The sequence below is a fragment of the Camelus dromedarius genome, unplaced genomic scaffold (assembly GCF_036321535.1).
Source record: "Camelus dromedarius isolate mCamDro1 unplaced genomic scaffold, mCamDro1.pat HAP1_SCAFFOLD_117, whole genome shotgun sequence".
In the NCBI taxonomy this organism is placed as follows: Eukaryota; Metazoa; Chordata; class Mammalia; order Artiodactyla; family Camelidae; genus Camelus; species Camelus dromedarius.
In genome coordinates, this window is record NW_026989731.1 from 2,272,187 (window position 1) to 2,285,061 (window position 12,875).

The window sequence follows — 12,875 nt, forward strand, 5'->3', positions numbered from 1 at the left end:
TCTGAGAGATAAGTATGTGTGAAAGCCGTCCTTCACCTAGCTTGTTGGGAACACAAAGATTCTTTTCACTTGCAAACTCCACTCCATACATATATAGGGGGATGTACTAGCACCAAATCGGATTTACAGCGAAAACTGCAGGAACTTCAATCCGGCACTAGGAAACAGACTGAGTAACCAGAGAAAAAGTTTCTCCTGCAAGGCATTCCCGTTGTGCTAGATGAACGAAAGTCTCTCCACATGCTCAGTTCTAAGACATATGTGTGTGTGAAAGCCGTCCTTCACCTAGCTTGTTGGGAAAACAAAGTTTCCTTTCATTTGTAAACTACACTCCTTACATATATATGGGGAGGCATTAGCTCCAACTCGGTTTTACAGTGAAAACTGTAGGAAATTCATACCGGCACTAGGAAAGAAACTGAGAAACCAGAGTTATAGTTTCTCCTGCAAACCGTTCCCATTGTGCTAGATGAAAGAACGTCTCTCCACATGCACAGTTCTGAGAGATAATTGTGTGTGAAAGCCGTCCTTCACCTAGCTTGTTGGGAACACAAAGTTTCCTTTCAGTTGCAAACTCCACTCCATACAGATATAAGGGGAGGTACCAGCCCCAACTCGGTTTTACAGTGAAAACTGCAGGAACTTCAAACCTGCACTAGGTAACAGACTGAGACACCAGAGAAAAAGTTTCTCCTGCAACACGTTCCTTTGTGCTACATGAACGAACGTCTCTCCACATGCTCAGTTCTGTGAGATAATTGTGTGTGAAATCCTTTCTTCACCTAGCTTGTTGGGAACACAAAGTTTCTTTTCACTTGCAAACTGCAGTCCATATATATATATACGGAGATCCTAGCTCCACCTCGGTTTAAAGTGAAAACTGCAGGGACTTCAAACCTACAGTAGGAAACAGACTGAGAAACCATAGTAAAAGTATCCCCTGCAAACCGTTCCCTTTTTGGTAGATGAACGAACGTCTCTCCAAATGCTCAATTCTGAGAGATAAGTGTGTGTGAAAGCCGACTTCACCTAGCTTGTTGGGAACACAAAGTTCCTTTACACTTGCAAACTCCACCCCATATATATATATATTCGGAAGTACTAGCTCCAACTCGGATTTACAGTGAAAACTGCAGGAAGTTCAAACCGGCACTAGGAAACAGACTGAGAAACCAGAGTAAAAGTTTCTCCTGCAACCCGTTCCTTTGTGCTAGATGAACGAACGTATTTCCACATGCTAGGTTCTGAGAGATAAGTGTGTGTGAAAGCCGTCCTTCACCTATCTTGTTGGGAACACAAAGATTCTTTTCTCTTGCAAACTCCACTAATTACATATATAAGGGGAGGTACTAGCTCCAAATCGGTTTTACAGCGAAAACTGCAGGAACATCAATCCGGCACTAGGAAACAGACTGAGAAACCAGAGAAAAAGTTTCTCCTGCAAGCCATTCCCGTTGTGCTAGATGAACGAAAGTCTCTCCACATGCTCAGTTCTAAGAGATAAGTGTGTGTGAAAGCCGTACTTCACCTATCTTGTTGGGAAAACAAAGTTTCTTTCACTTGTAAACTACACTCCTTACATATGTAAGGGGAGGCATTAGCTCCAACTCGGTTTTACAGTGAAAACTGCAGGAACTTCATACCGGCACTAGGAAACACACTAAGAAACCAGAGCAAAAGTTTCTCCTGCAAAACATTCCCATTGTGCTAGATGAACGAACGTCTCTCCACATGCTCAGTTCTGAGAGATAATTGTGTGTGAAAGCCGTCCTTCACCTACCTTGTTGGGAACACAAACTTTCTTTCCATTTGCAAACTCCACTCCATACATATATAAGGGTATGTACTAGCTCCAACTCGGTTTTACAGTGAAAACTGCAGGAACTTCAAACCTGCACTAGGTAACAGACTGAGAAACCAGAGAAAAAGTTTCTCCTACAACCCGTTCCCTTTGTGCTACATGAACGAACGTCTCTCCACATGCTCAGTTCAGTGAGATAATTGTGAGTTAAAGCCGTACTTCACCTAGCTTGTTGGGAACACAAAGTTTCTTTTCACTTGCAAACTCCAGTCCATACATATATATACGGAGGTCCTAGCTCCAAATCGTTTTTACAGTGAAAACTGCAGGAACTTCAATCCGGTACTAGGAAACAGACTGAGAAACAAGAGAAAAAGTTTCAACTGCAAGCCATTCCGGTTGTGCTAGATGAACGAACGTCTCTCCACATGCTAAGTTGTGAGAGATAAGTGTGTGTGAAAGCCGTCCTTCACCTAGCTTGTTAGGAACACAAAATTTCTTTTCACTTGCAAACTCCACTCGTTACATATATATGGGGAGGGTTTAGCTCCAACTCGTTTTTACAGTGAAAACTGCAGGAACTTCTAACCGGCACTAGGAAACAGAATGAGAAACCAGAGTATAAGTTTCTCCTGCAACCCGTTCATTTATGCTAGATGAACGAATGTCTATAGACATGCTCAGTTCAGACAGATAAGTGTGTGTGAAAGCCGTACTTCACCTAGCTTGTTGGGAATACAAAGTTTCTTTTCTCTTGCAAACACCACTCCCTATATATATACGGGGAGATACTAGCTCCAACTCTGTTTTACAGTGAAAACTGCAGGAACTTCAAACCGGCCCTAGGGAAAAGACTGAGAATCCAGAGAAAATGTTCCCCCTGCAACCTGTTCCATTTGTGCTAGATGAACGAACGTCTCTCCACATGCTCAGTTCTGAGAGATAAGTATGTGTGAAAGCCGTCCTTCACCTAGCTTGTTGGGAACACAAAGATTCTTTTCACTTGCAAACTGCACTCCATACATATATAAGGGAGGTACTAGCTCAAAATCGGTTTTACAGCGAAAACTGCAGGAACTTCATACCAGCACTGGTAAACAGACTGAGAAACCAGAGAAAAAGTTTCTCCTGCAAGCCATTCCCGTTGTGCTAGATGAACGAAAGTCTCTCCACATGCTCAGTTCTAAGAGATAAGTGTGTGTGAAAGCAGTCCTTCATCTAGCTTGTTGGGAAAACAAAGTTTCTTTTCACATGTAAACTACAATCCTTACATATATATGGGGAGGCATTAGCTCCAACTCGGTTTTACAGTGAAAATTGCAGGAACTTCATACCGGCACTAGGAAACATACTGAGAAACCAGAGTAAAAGTTTCTCCTGCAAACCGTTCCCATTGTGCTAGATGAACGAACGTCTCTCCACATGCTCAGTTCTGAGAGTTAATTGTGTGTGAAAGCCGTCCTTCACCTAGCTTGTTGGGAACACAAAGTTTACTTTCATTTGCAAACTCCACTCCATACATATATAAGGGGAGGTACTAGCTCCAACTCGGTTTTACAGTGAAAACTGCAGGAATATCAAACCTGCACTAGGTAACAGAATGAGAAACCAGAGAAATAGTTTCTCCTGCACCCTGTTCCCTTTGTGCTACATGAACGAATGTCTCTCCACATGCTCAGATCTGTGAGATAATTGTGTGTGAAAGCCTTTCTTCACCTAGCTTGTTGGGAACACAAAGTTTCTTTTCACTTGCAAACTCCAGTCCATACATATATATACGGAGGTCCTAGCTCCAACTCGGTTTAAAGTGAAAACTGCAGGGTCTTCAAACCGAAAGTAGGAAACAGACTGAGAATACATAGTAAAAATTTCCCCTGCAAACCGTTCTATTTTTGGTACATGAACGAACGTCTCTCCAAATGCTCAGTTCTGAGAGATAAGTGTGTGTGAAAGCCGTACTTCACCTAGCTTGTTGGGAACACAAACTTTTTTTTCACTTGCAAAATCCACTCCGTACATATATATGGGGTCGTACAAGCTCCTACTCGGTTTTACAGTGAAAACTGCAGGAACATCCAACCGGCACTAGGAAACAGACTGAGAAACCAGAGTAAAAATTTCTCCTGCAACCCGTTCCTTTGTGCTAGATGAACGAATGTCTCTCCACATGCTAAGTTCTGAGAGGTAACTGTGTGTGAAAGCTGTCCTTCAAATAGCTTGTTGGGAACACAAAGTTTCTTTTCACTTGCAAACTCTAATCCTTACATATATATGGGGATGGTTTAGCTCCAACTCGTTTTTACAGTGAAAACTGCAGGAACTTCTAACCGGCACTAGGAAACAGACTGAGAAACAGTGTATAAGTTTCTCCTATAACCCTTTCCCTTTGTGCTGGATGAACGAACGTCTATACACATGCTGATTTCTGAGAGATAAGTGTGTGTGAAAGCCGTCCTTCACCTAGCTTGTTGGGAACAGAAAGTTTCTTTTCACTTGCAAATACCACTCGGTAAATATATACGGGGAGGTACTAGCTCCAACTCGGTTTTACAGTGAAAACTGCAGGAACTTCAAACCGGTCCTAGGAAACAGACTGAGAATCCAGAGAAAAACTTCTTCCTGCAAACTGTTCCATTTGGCTAGATGAACGAACGTCTCTCCACATGCTCAGTTCTGAGAGATAAGTGTGTGTGAAAGCCGTACTCCACCTAGCTTGTTGGGAACACAAACTTTCTTTTCACTTGCCAACACCACTCCTTACATATATATGGGGAGGTACTAGCTCCAACTCGGTTTTACAGTGAAAAATGCAGGAACTTCAACCGGCCCTAGGAAACAGACTGAGAATCCAGAGAAAAAGTTCCACCTGCAACCTGTTCCATTTGTGCTAGATGAACGAACGTCTCTCCACATGCTAAGATCTGAGAGATAATTGTGTGTGAAAGCCGTCCTTCACCTAGCTTGTTGGGAACACAAAGTTTCTTTTCACTTGCAAACTCCACTCCTTATATATATATGGGGAGGTACTAGCTCCAACTCGTTTTTACAGTGAAAACTGCAGGAACGTCTAACCGGCACTAGGAAACAGACTGAGAAACCAGAGAAAAAATTTCTCCTGCAAGCCATTCCCGTTGTGCTAGATGAACGAACGTCTCTCCATATGCTCAGTTCTAAGAGATAAGTGTGTATGAAAGCCGTCCTTCACCTAGCTTGTTCGGAATACAAAGTTTCTTTTCACTATCAAACTCCATTCCATACATATATATATTCGGAAGTAGTAGCCCCAACTCGGAAATATAGTGAAAACTGCAGGAAGTTCAAACCGGCACTAGGAAACAGACTGAGAATCCAGAGAAAAAGTTCCTCCTGCAACCCGTTCCTTTGTGCTAGATGAACGAACGTCTCTCCACATGCTAAGATCTGAGAGATAATTGTGTGTGAAAGCCGTCCTTCACCTAGCTTGTTGGGAACACAAAGTTTCTTTTCACTTGCAAACTCCACTCCTTACATATATATGGGGAGGGTTTAGCTTCAACTCGTTTTTACAGTGAAAACTGCAGGAACGTCTAACCGGCACTAGGAAACAGACTGAGAAACCAGAGTAAAAGTTTCTCCTGCAAACCGTTCCCTCTGTGCTAGATGAACGAACGTCTCTCCACATGCTAAATTCTGAGAGATAAGTGTGTGTGAAAGCCGTACTTCACCTAGCTTGTTGGGAACACAATGTTTCTTTTCACTTGCAAACACCACTCCCTATATATATACGGGGAGGTACTAGCTCCAACTCGGTTTTACAGTGAAAACTGCAGGAACTTCAAACCGGCCCTAGGAAAAAGTCTGAGAATCCAGAGATAAAGTTCCTCCTGCAACCTGTTCCATTTGTGCTAGTTGAACGAAAGTCTCTCCACATGCTCATTTCTGAGAGATAAGTATGTGTGAAAGCCGTCCTTCACCTAGCTTGTTGGGAACACAAAGATTCTTTTCACTTGCAAACTCCACTCCATACATATATAGGGGGAGGTACTAGCTCCAAATCGGTTTTACAGCGAAAACTGCAGGAACTTCAATCCGGCACTAGGAAACAGACTGACAAACCAGAGAAAATGTTTCTCCTGCAAGCCATTCCCGTTGTGCTAGATGAACGAAAGTCTCTCCACATGCTCAGTTCTAAGACATAAGTGTGTGTGAAAGCCGTCCTTCACCTAGCTTGTTGGGAAAACAAAGTTTCTTTTCATTTGTAAACTACACTCCTTACATATATATGGGGAGGCATTAGCTCCAACTCGGTTTTACAGTGAAAACTGTAGGAACTTCATACCGGCACTAGGAAAGAGACTGAGAAACCAGAGTTATAGTTTCTCCTGCAACCCGTTCCCATTGTGCTAGATGAACGAAAGTCTCTCCACATGCACAGTTCTGAGAGATAATTGTGTGTGAAAGCCGTCCTTCACCTAGCTTGTTGGGAACACAAAGTTTCCTTTCATTTGCAAACTCTACTCCATACAGATATAAGGGGAGGTACTAGCTCCAACTCGGTTTTACAGTGAAAACTGCAGGATCTTCAAACCTGCACTAGGTAACAGACTGAGAAACCAGAGAAAAAGTTTCTCCTGCAACACGTTCCTTTGTGCTACATGAACGAACGTCTCTCCACATGCTCAGTTCTGTGAGATAATTGTGTGTGAAAGCCTTTCTTCACCTAGCTTGTTGGAAACACAAAGTTTCTTTTCACTTGCAAACTCCAGTCCATACATATACATACGGAGGTCCTAGCTCCAACTCGGTTTAAAGTGAATACTGCAGGGTCTTCAAACTTACAGTAGGAAACAGACTGAGAAACCATAGTAAAAGTATCCCCTGCAAACCGTTCTATTTTTGGTAGATGAACGAACGTCTCTCCAAATGCTCAATTCTGAGAGATAAGTGTGTGTGAAAGCCGTCCTTCTCCTAGCTTGTTGGGAACACAAACTTTCTTTTCACTTGCAAACTCCACTCCGTACATATATATGGGGTGGTACAAGCTCCTACTCGGTTTTACAGTGAAAACTGCAGGAACTTCAAACCGGCACTAGGAAACAGACTGAGAAACCAGAGTAAAACTTTTTCCTGCAACCCGTTCCTTTGTGCTGGATGAACGAACGTCTCTCCACATGCTAAGTTCTGAGAGATAAGTGTGTGTGAAAGTTGTCTTTCAAATAGCTTGTTGGGAACACAAAATTTCTTTTCACTTGCAAACTCCACTCCTTACATATAAATGGGGATGGTTTAGCTCCAACTCGTTTTTACAGTGAAAACTGCAGGAACTTCTAACCGGCACTAAGAAACAGACTGAGAAACCAGAGTATAAGGTTCTCCTATAACCCGTTCCCTTTGTGCCAAATGAACGAACGTCTATACACATGCTCAGTTCTGACAGATAAGTGTGTGTGAAAGCCGTCCTTCACATAGCTTGTTGGGAACAGAAAGATTCTTTTCACTTGCAAGCACCACTCCATAAATATATACGGGTTGGTACAAGCTCCAACTCGGTTTTACAGTGAAAACTGCAGGAACTTCAAACCGGTCCTAGGAAACAGACTGAGAAAACATAGTAAAAGTTTCCCCTGCAACCCGTTCCAATTGTGGTAGATGAACGAAAGTCTCTGCAAATGCTCAGTTCTGAGAGATAAGTGTGTGTGAAAGCCGTCCTTCACCTAGCTTGTTGGGAACACAAAGATTCTTTATACTTGCAAACTCCACTCCTTACATATATATGGGGAGGTAAAAATCCAAATCGGTTTTACAGTGAAAACTGCAGGAACTTCAAACCGGCACTAGGAAACAGACTGAGAATCCAGAGAAATAGTTTCTCCTGCAAACCGTTCCATTTGTGCTAGATGAACGAAAGTCTCTCCACATGCTTAGTTCTGAGAGATAAGTGTGTGTGAAAGCCGTCCTTCACCTAGCTTGTTGGGAACACAAATTTTATTTCACTTGCAATCCCCAATCCATACATAAATATAGGGAGGAGGAGCTCCAACACGGTTTTACAGTGAAAACTGCAGGAACTTCAATCCGGCACTAGGAAACAGACTGAGTAACAAGAGAAAAATTTACTCGTGCAAGCCATTCCGGTTGTGCTAGATGAAAGATCTTTTCTCCACATGCTCAGTTCTAAGAAATAAGTGTGTGTGAAAGCCGACTTCACCTAGCTTGTTGGGAACACGAAGTTTCTTTACACTTTCAAACTCCACTCCATACATATATATATTCCTAAGTACTAGCTCCAACTCGGATTTACAGTGAAAACTGCAGGAAGTTCAAACCGGCACTAGGAAACAGACTGAGAAACCAGAGTAAAAGTTTCTCCTGCAACCCATTCTTTGTGATAGATGAACGAACGTCTCTCCACATGCTAAGTTCTGAGAGATAAGTGTGTGTGAAAGCCGTCCTTCACCTAGCTTGTTGGGAACACAAAGTTCCTTTTCACTTGCAGACTTCACTCCTTACATATATATGGGGAAGGTTTAGCTCCAAATCGTATTTACGGTGAAAACTGCAGGAACTTCTAATCGGCACTAGGAAACAGACTGAGAAACCAGAGTATAAGTTTCTCCTGCAACCCGTTCATTTATGCTAGATGAACGAACGTCTATACACATGCTCAGTTCTGACAGATAAGTGTGTGCGAAAGCCGTCCTTCACCTAGCTTGTTGGGAACAGAAAGATTGTTTTCACTTGCAAGCACCACTCCATAAATATATACGCGTAGGTACTAGCTCCAACTCGGTTTTACAGTGAAAACTGCAGGAACTTCAAACCGGTCCTAGGAAACAGACTGAGAATCCAGAGAAAAACTTCCTCCTGCAACCTGTTCCATTTGTGCTAGATGAACGAACGTCTCTCCACATGCTCATTTCTGAGAGATAAGTATGTAAGAAAGCCGTTCTTCACCTAGCTTGTTGGGAACACAAAGTTTCTTTTCACTTGCAATCCCCACTCCATACATATATAAGGGGAGGTACTAGCTCCAAATCGGTTTTACAGTGAAAACTGCAGGAACTTCAATCCGGCACTAGGAAACAGACTGATAAACCAGAGGAATAGTTTCTCCTGCAAGCCATTCCCGTTGTGCTAGATGAACGAACGTCTCTCCACATGCTCAGTTCTAAGTGATAAGTGTGTGTGAAAGCCTTCGTTCACCTAGATTGTTGGGAACACAAAGTTCCTTTACAATTGCAAACCCCACTCCTTACATATATATGGGGTGGAAATAGCTCCAACGCGGTTTTACATTGTAAACTGAAAGAACTTCATACCGCACTAGGAAACAGACTGAGAAACCAGAGAAAAAGTATCTCCTGTACCGGTTCCCTTTGTGCTACATGAACGAAAGTCTATCCACATGCTAAGTTCTGAGAGATAAAAGTGTGTGAAAGCCGTCCTTCACCTAGCTTGTTTTGAACACAAAGTTCCTTTTCACTTGCAAAATCCACTCCATGCATATATATGGGGAGGTACTAGCACCAAATCGGTTTACAGTGAATACTGCAGGTACTTAAAACCGACATTAGGAAACAGACTGAGAAAACATAGAAAAGTTTCCCCTGCAACCCGTTCCAATTGTGGTAGATGAACGAACGTCTCTGCAAATGCTCAGTTCTGAGAGATAAGTGTGTGTGAAAGCCGTCCTTCACCAAGCATGTTTGGAACACAAAGATTCTTTATACTTGCAAACTCCACTCCTTACATATATATGGGGAGGTAAAACTCCAACTCGTTTTTACAGTGAAAAATTGCAGGAACTTCAAACCGGCACTAGGAAACAGACTGAGAATCCAGAGAAATAGTTTCTCCTGCAAACCGTTCCATTTGTGCTAGATGAACGAAAGTCTCTCCACATGTTTTGTTCTGAGAGATAAGTGTGTGTGAAAGCCGTCCTTCACCTAGCTTGTTGGGAACACAAATTTTATTTCACTTGCAATCCCCAATCCATACATAAATATAGGGAGGAGGAGCTCCAACACGGATTTACAGTGAAAACTGCAGGAACTTCAATCCGGCACTAGGAAACAGACTGAGTAACAAGAGAAAAATTTACTCGTGCAAGCCATTCTGGTTGTGCTAGATGAAAGAACGTTTCTCCACATGCTCAGTTCTAAGAGATAAGTGTGTGTGAAAGCCGACTTCACCTAGCTTGTTGGGAACACGAAGTTTCTTTACACTTTCAAACTCCTCTCCATACATATATATATTCCTAAGTACTAGCTCCAACTCGGATTTACAGTGAAAACTGCAGGAAGTTCAAACCGGCACTAGGAAACAGACTGAGAAACCAGAGTAAAAGCTTCTCCTGCAACCCATTCCTTTGTGATAGATGAACGAACGTCTCTGCACATGCTAAGTTCTGAGAGATAATTGTGTGTGAAAGCCGTCCTTCACCTAGCTTGTTGGGAACACAAAGTTCCTTTTCACTTGCAGACTCCACTCCTTACATATATATGGGGAAGGTTTAGCTCCAAATCGTATTTACAGTGAAAACTGCAGGAACTTCTAATCGGCACTAGGAAACAGACTGAGAAACCAGAGTATAAGTTTCTCCTGCAACCCGTTCATTTATGCTAGATGAACGAACGTCTATACACATGCTCAGTTCTGACAGATAAGTGTGTGTGAAAGCCGTCATTCACCTAGCTTGTTGGGAACACAAATTTTCTTTTCATCATATTCCACTCCATACATATATATGCGGAGGTAGTAGCTCCAACTCGATTTTACAGTGACAACTGCAGGGACTTCAAACCAGCAGTAGGAAACAGACTGAGAAACCATAGTAAAACTTTCCCGTGCAACCCATTCCATTTGTGCTAGATGAACGAACGTCTCTCCACATGCTCAGTTCTGAGAGATAAGTGTGTGTGAAAGCCTTCCTTCAAATAGCTTATTGGGAACACAAAGTTTCTTTTCACTTGCAAACTCCACTCCATACATTTATATGGGGTGGTACAAGCTCCTACTCAATTTTACAGTGAAAACGGAAGGAACTTCAAAACGGCACTAGGAAACAGACTGAGAAACCAGAGTAAAAGTTTCACCTGCAACCCGTACCCTTTGTGCTAGATGAACGAACGTCTCTCCACATGCTGAGTTCTGAGAGATAAGTGTGTGTGAAAGCCGTCATTCACCTAGCTTCTTGGGAACACAAAGTTTCTTTTCACTTGCAAACACCAATCCGTACATATATATGGGGATGTAATAGCTCCAACTCTGTTTTACAGTGAAAACTGCAGGAACTTCAAACCGGCCCTAGGAAACAGACTGAGAATCCAGAGAAAAAGTTCCTCCTGAAACCTGTTCCATTTGTGCTAGATGAACGAACGTCTCTCCACATGCTCAGTTCTGAGAGATAATTATGTGTGAAAGCCGTCCTTCACAGAGCTTGTTGGGTACACAAAGTCTCTTTTCACTTGCAAACTCCACTCCATACATGTATATGGGGAGGTACATGCTCCAACTCGCTTTTACAGTGAAAACTGCTGGAACTTCAAACCTGCCCTAGGAAACAGACTGAGAATCCCGAGAAAAATTTCCTCCTGCAACCTGTTCCATTTGTGCTACATGAACGAACGTCTCTCCACATACTCAGTTCTGAGAGATAAGTGTGTGTTAAAGCCATCCTTCACCTAGCTTGTTCGGAATACAAAGTTTCTTTTCACTTGCAAAATCTAGTCCATACATATATATGGGGTGGTAGAAGCTCCTACTCGGTTTTACACTGAAAACTGCAGGAACTTCAAACCGGCACTAGGAAACAGACTGAGAAACCAGAGTAAAAGTTTCTTCTGCAACCCTTTCCATTTGTCCTAGGTGAAAGAACGTCTCTCCACATACTCATTTCTGAGAGATAATTGTGTGTGGAAGCCTTCCATTACCTATCTTGTTGGGAGCACAAAGTTTCTTTTCACTTGCAAACTCCACTCCATACATATATAAGAGAAGTACAAGCTCCAACTTTGTTTTACAGTGAAAAATGCAGGAATTTCAAACCGGCACTAGGAAACAGACTGAGAAACCAGAGTAAAAGTTTTTCCTGCAACCCGTTCCTTTGTTCTAGATGAACGAACGTCTCTCCACATGCTCACTTCTGAGAGATAAGTGTGTTTGAAAGCCGTCCTTCACCTAGCTTGTTCGGAATACAAAGTTTCTTTTCACTTGCATACTCCAATCCATACATTTATATGGGGAGGTACAAGCTCCAAGTCGGTTTAACCGTGAAAAGTGCAGGAAATTCAAAACGGCACTAGGAAACAGTCTGAGAAACCAGAGTAAAAGTTCACATGCAACCCGTTCCTTTGTGCTACATGAACGAACGTCTCTTCCCATGCTCCGTTCTGAGAGATAAGTGTGTGTGAAAGCCGTCCTTCAAATAGCTTGTTTGGAAAACCAAGTTTCTTTTCATTTGCAAACTCCATTCCATACATATATAAGGGGAAGTACAAGCTCCAAATTTGTTTTACAGTGAAAACTGCAGGAACTTCAAACCGGCACTAGTAAACAGACTGAGAATCCAGAGTAAAAGTTTCTCCGGCAAACCGTTCCCATTGTGCTAGATTAACGAAAGTCTTTCCACATACTAAGTTCTGAGAGATAAGTGTGTGTGAAAGCTGTCCTTCACCTAGCTTGTTGGGAAAAAATGTTTCTTTTAACTTGCAAACTAAACTCCTTACATATATATGGGGAGGGATTAGCTCCAACTCGGTTTTACAGTGAAAACGGCAGGAACTTGAAACCTGCACTAGGAAACATACTGAGAAACCAGAGTAAAAGTTTCTCCTGTAACCCGTTCCCTTTGTGCTAGATGAACGAACGTCTATACACATGCTCATTTCTGAGAGATAAGAGTGTGTGAAAGCCGTCCTTCACCAAGCGTGTTCGGAACACAAAGTCCATTTTCATTTGCAAACACCACACCATACATATATATGTGGAGGTACTAGCTCTAAATCGTTTTTACAGTGAAAACTGCAGGAACTTCAAACCTGCACTAGGAAACATACTGAGAAACCAGAGTAAAAGTTTCTCCTGTAACCCGATC